We start from the raw sequence: 6,000 nt of genomic DNA on the forward strand, positions 1-6,000 counted from the left end.
TGATTGTGTGGTAGTTACATGACTAGCCACAGTTGTTAAAAATCCTTGAACAAACTGAACGCTTTAAAGGGGAGAATTTTATGGTATGTAATTATACCTCAATAAATCTAACTTACAGAAAAATGAATCTCCAAACTATATTGGATAATGGAAACTTATTAATTTGGATCCCCTTTATTCATATTTTATTGATAATTTATACCCACAGGGGCCAAATTTTATATTTGCTCTATCTAAATATGGTGATTGTGAACTTTTTGTTCTTGTTGTTGTTTTGAGACAGAGTCCTACTCTGTCGCCCAGGCTGGAGTGCCGTGGTGTGATTTTGGCTCACTGCAACCTCCGTCTCCCAGGTCCAAGTGATTCTTGTGCCTCAGCCTCTTGAGTAACCTGGATCACAGGCACCCGCCACCACACCTGGCTAATTTTTGTATCTTTAGTAGGGATGAGGTTTCATCATGTTGGCCAGGCTGGTCTCAAACTCCTGACCTCAAGTGATCTGCCCACCTTGGCCTCCCAAAGTGCTGGGATTATAGGCATGAACCACCACATCTGGCCTATTATGAACTTTTATTATCCCACTAGGGAAACAAGGAGAGAGATTCAAATTGCTGTGTACCAGGCAGGCATCATACTAGGCATTTTCTACTATAGTACAATCTAGTGTACAGCATGGTACGACACAGTATGGTGTGGTATGGCACAGTACGGTGTATGGTACAGTATGGTGTGGTACGGCACAGTACGGTGTGGTACGGTACAGTACGGTGTGGTACGGCACAGTATGGTGTGGTATGGTACAGTACGGTGTGGTACGGCACAGTACGGTGTGGTACGGTACAGTACGGTGTGGTACGGCACAGTATGGTGTGGGACGGTACAGTACAGTGTGGTATGGCACAGTATAGTGTGATGGCACAGTATGGTGTGGCATGGCACAGTATGGTGTATGGTACAGTATGATGTGGTACGGCACAGTATGGTGTGACGGTACAGTATGGTGCGGCATGGCACAGTACGGGGTGCGGCATGGCGCAGTACGGTGTGTAGTACGGCACAGTATGGTGTGTGGTATGGTACAGTATGGTGTAGTATGGCACAGTACGGTGTGTGGTATGGGACAGTATGGCACAGTACGGTGTGGGGTACGGCACAGTACGGTGTGGGGTACGGCACAGTATGGTGTGGTACGGCACAGTACGGTGTGTGGTACAGGACAATACGGTGTGTGGTACGGCACAGTATGGTGTGAGGTACGGCACAGTATGGTGTGAGGTACGGCACAGTATGGTGTGGTACGGCACAGTACGGTGTGTGGTACAGGACAGTATGGTGTGTGGTACAGGACAGTATGGTGTGTGGTATGGGACAGTACAGCACAGTACGGTGTGGGGTACGGCACAGTATGGTGTGGTATGGCACAGTATGGTATGTGGTACGGGACAGTACGGTGTGTGGTATGGGACAGTACGGCACAGTACGGTGTGGGGTACGGCACAGTATGGTGTGGTACGGCACAGTATGGTGTGGGGTACGGCACAGTATGGTGTGGTACGGCACAGTATGGTGTGGGGTACGGCACAGTATGGTGTGGTACGGCACAGTATGGTGTGGGGTACGGCACAGTATGGTGTGGTACAGCACAGTATGGTGTGGGGTACGGCACAGTATGGTGTGTGGTACGGCACAGTATGGTGTGGTACGACACAGTATGGTGTGGTACGGCACAGTATGGTATGTGGTATGGCACAGTATGGCGTGGTATGGTACAGTGATTTTATTTGGTCTTTGTTATGGGCAAAATTGTGTTCCCCCAAAAGTTATATGTTGAAGTCTTAACTCCCAGTACCTTAGAATATAACAGTATTTGGAGACCAGGGCCTTTAAAGGGGTAATTAAGATCAAATGAGATTGTTAGGGTGGGTCTAATCCAGTCTGACTGGTGTCCTTAAAAGATGCAAATGGAGCACACAAAGAGACACCAGGGGTGTACCTAGGAAGACACAGTGAGAAGACGGCCATCTGCAACCTCAGGAAAGAGGCCTCAGAGGAAACCAAGCCTGCCAACACCTTCGTCTTGGACTTCTACCCTCCAGAAGTGTGAGGAAAAAAACCTGTTTTTCCCGTTACTCGGTCTGTGGTATTTTGTTGGCAGCCCTAGCCCAGCCCCGACACAGCCCTAGTCCTCCCAGCACACCAAGGTGAGAGAGGCAGGGAAAACCCAGAAGTCTGAGAGTGTCAGTTTTCTGCCCAAACGCAGTGGGTGATGGGGCAACCTGGGTGAAACACTGGCCTGTCTGACACCCAGAGCTCACAGTGCCACATGCTGTACCCCAGGCCCCCGCCACCTAGGTTACAATTCTCAGGGGATCAGAACTGGTTCCCTTACATCTCTGAACAACCTGCATGCCCTTACTTGGTAAATGTTGATTTGAATAATTAGATTTCAGGATGCAGGGACCTATGTTAAATATCCAGCTATTTTCCAGGGCAAATAAATGTCATGGATTTTTTAAACTGTGAATGTGATCATAAGAACTGAGAGCTCACCCGCCCACCATGTCCTGCGTTCTGTGATTGCTGGGCACAGTGATGGGCATAGAGAATGCTGGAGGATGGCTCCCCGCCCTGCTCTCGGGCAGATCTTCCAGGACCTGTGCAATGAATGCTGTGTTAGCCCCAATGTTCATTCATTCATTCTGCAAATATTTATCAACCACCTACAATGAAGCCAAAAGCCAAAAATGTTTTCTCTCAGACAGACTTATCGCTAGATCCTAAATTGTTCTAACCTCTGGCCCTTTAAAACAGAGGGGCTCTGTGTCCATTCTCCGCACCAAAGCCAGATGAAGAAAGCAGCCTGGAGCTGAGAGTCTTGCAGTTCGGAGGTGGAGAAGGACCTCCTTATACTCTGAGAGTTTTCCTCGAGGGCAGAAACGGAACCTCCTGTTCATCATTAGATTCTGAGGGCTCGGCAAATAGTGAATTGTTGGTAAATGTGTTTTGGACTTAGCACCAAATTTTAGATAAATCAGCTGTAAACAGCAGCCACTCAGGGAAGTGACTAAATTTAAAACTGAGCTGGGAGAGCCAGGCGCGTTGGGCTGCTCTGAGAGGTGTCCTCTGCTCAGCCAACAAGGGGAGCAAAAAGCTGGAAACTTGAAGGAAGGGAGAGTAGGGGACCAGTGACTGAAACCGGAAAATGAGAGGTGGAGACGGTTTTGTGCAGAATCCAGTGGAGCTTTGGGTTTGAGAGGCCAGAAGGCTGTCTGCATGGAGAGGTCCAGCCAGCAGCCTGGAGCTTGGGAAAGGAGCCATCAGGACCCTGGAGGGGGAAGGAGAGCCTGAGGATTCAGCCTGGCTCCTCCTGCTTCACTCCCCACCCCCTCACCAATCGGCAGGTTTGCTGATGCTACCTTTTATGTATCCTTAAATCTTTTCCTTCCTGCCTGCAGCTAGCAACCATATGTCCTCATAATCTCTTCCTTAGATGACTGCCTTCTAACGGGTCTCCCCTGCCAGCCAGCCTCGTTCGCCTGATTAAAGCCTATCCTTGGACTCCCTCTCATTCTTCAAGACTCAGCACAGATATCCTGTCCTCCAGAAGGTGGTCCCTGAAGTTCCCAGGCTCAGCCAGGAGGGCCCTGCGCACTTAGAGCTCATGAAGTGTCCTGCCTGACCACACCGAACTGCAATTGCCCGGTGGTTACTACATCTTCCTCCCCTGTAGCCTGTGAGCTCCTCAGGGCTGCCACCATACCGGGACATCTCTCTCCTCAGCACCTATCCCAGTCCCTGAAGCATACAGGCATTCAATTCTTCTTGGGAGGAAGAGGAAAAGGATGGAGGACCAGGTATGAATCTTGAAACATGTCTATATATGATGGGGTAGCAGCCAAGTTTCCCATATCCTACCTGAGGAGGCTTGGCTTGCTGCTGAGTCAGGAGAACTCAGGGCTAGCTCCTGGCTTTGTCACCACCAACCTGTCTAACCTTGATCAGGCTATCTAACCTCTGTGGCCTTCAGTTTTCTCATCTAATAAAGGGGTTGGGCCAGATGATCTCCACAGTCCCTTCAGTTCTGGTTCTAAGAGCACCATGGGTCTCCTGGCCATAGGAGTCTTGGCCCCATTTCTGCACCCAGGGACTCACCTCTCAGGGCCTCCAGCATTTGCCCTGCCCTGAACCTACCACTCTGGTCCACTGACTTCCTCCTCCTGAGCTGGAGAAGTCCATGGTCCGTGGCAGCCTCATTAAGGGGCACTGACTGTCACAGCCTTGCCCATGGAGCCCACCAGACAGTTTTCAATGGAAATTAAACATACTTTGCTTCTCTTCAAAGTTTAACCAGCTGTTTCCTGGAGCCAGGCTTACTTTCTCATTAAGAGCAGAAGTCCAGATGGCTGGGTCCTTGGACCTTCTTTATTGTCTTCTTTAAAAGCTCATGAAATTCCTCTTCCCATCCACTGCTGGAGAGGAGTCCACAAGGCTTCCCGGAAGCACAGTCCCTCCTCCCACAAGCAGCCCCTCCTCCCTGCCAAAACTGGGCAGTATCCTCTATGACTAAAGAAGCCCTTCTCGGCTCAAACCAGGCCCCCTTTCCTTGGGCCTGTGCCACTTGTGGAGACAGGAGATGAAGGACTCAGTCTCTCTCCCCACCTTTATCATAGTTTCATTAAGTATGCAAGAAGTAGCTATTGAGGAGGATTGAGATAAGTTGCAGAATACACATCCCACTTAAATTATTCTTTCATCTCCCAGTAGAATAACCCCCTTGGGCAGGGACCTTATCTTGCTCACTCGCCACTGGATTCCCTCCTCTTGTACATACCAGGCATTCAGGAAATATCTGTTAAATAAGTAAATAAATGTCATCTTCCTTGTCATATCCCTAGCTCCTAAGGCAGCCTTTGAATCAACAAATTCTTGCTAAGAAATGAATGAAACAAATGAATGAATGACTCACACAATGCTTTGAAGGTTGAAGAAGAGTTAACCAGAAAAGAAACATAAAAGGGAAGGGGCAGACGGTCCTAAGAACACAGAGGACAGCAGTTGCAAAGGCAGAGGACAGTGTGGCATTTTCAGGGAACCGTGTGGCTTGTTGGAAGTGCCCCAACATTCTGTCTGAAAAATACGTTTAATCAGATTTACAGGAGAGCGGCAGGGGACCATCCAGCTTTTCTTACTTCTTTCCCTTCTGCCATAAACTTACCTCCTTTAGATCATTAACAAGGTCGTGGGACTTCATATCTCTACCATATTAACCTCAGTCTTTTTGTCTGCAAGCAACAGAAACTTCAGACTCCTCAAGCCAAGAAAGTAAGCAGGTGTAGGATATGGTTCTTGCTATTTTTCTATGTTTCTATGTACACGTGTGTATGTCTCTATTTATATCTATCTCTCTCTAATTTTAGGTTTACTTCCTTCTGAAGTAACCTCATTCTCTCCTACTTAAACAGTTCCCTCTTTGCAACCAAGGGAACGGGTTTGCGTGGCCCCTACAGTGTTGGAAGCACCCATATAACATTCCTATAAAAATCCCAGGAGAGGGTCAGCTGTGGTGGCTCATGCCTGTAATCCCAACATTTTGGGAGGCTGAGGCAGGCGGATAACTTGAGGTCAGGCGTTCAAGACCAGCCTGGCCAATATAGTAGAATCCCATCTCTACTAAAAATATAAAAATTAGCCAGGTGTGATGGTGTGCACCTGTAATTCCAGCTACTTGGGAGGCTGAGGCAGGAGAACTGCTTTAAACTGGGAGGTGGAGGTTGCAGTGAGCAGAGATCACACCACCCTGTGTGACAGTGAGACTCTGTCAAAAAAAAAAAAAACAACCAAAAAAACAGGAGAGGACTTTGATTGGTTCTCGTTAGATCACATGCCCACCCCAGATCAATCTCTGCAACAATCGGCCAGCCTGGGTCATATGCCTTCCCATGATGGACAGTATCCTGACTGACAGACTTAAGAGAAAGAGAGGAGTGTTCCCCCAAAGGA

This window comes from Callithrix jacchus, chromosome 18 (assembly GCF_049354715.1).
Source record: "Callithrix jacchus isolate 240 chromosome 18, calJac240_pri, whole genome shotgun sequence".
NCBI classification, from domain to species: domain Eukaryota; kingdom Metazoa; phylum Chordata; class Mammalia; order Primates; family Cebidae; genus Callithrix; species Callithrix jacchus.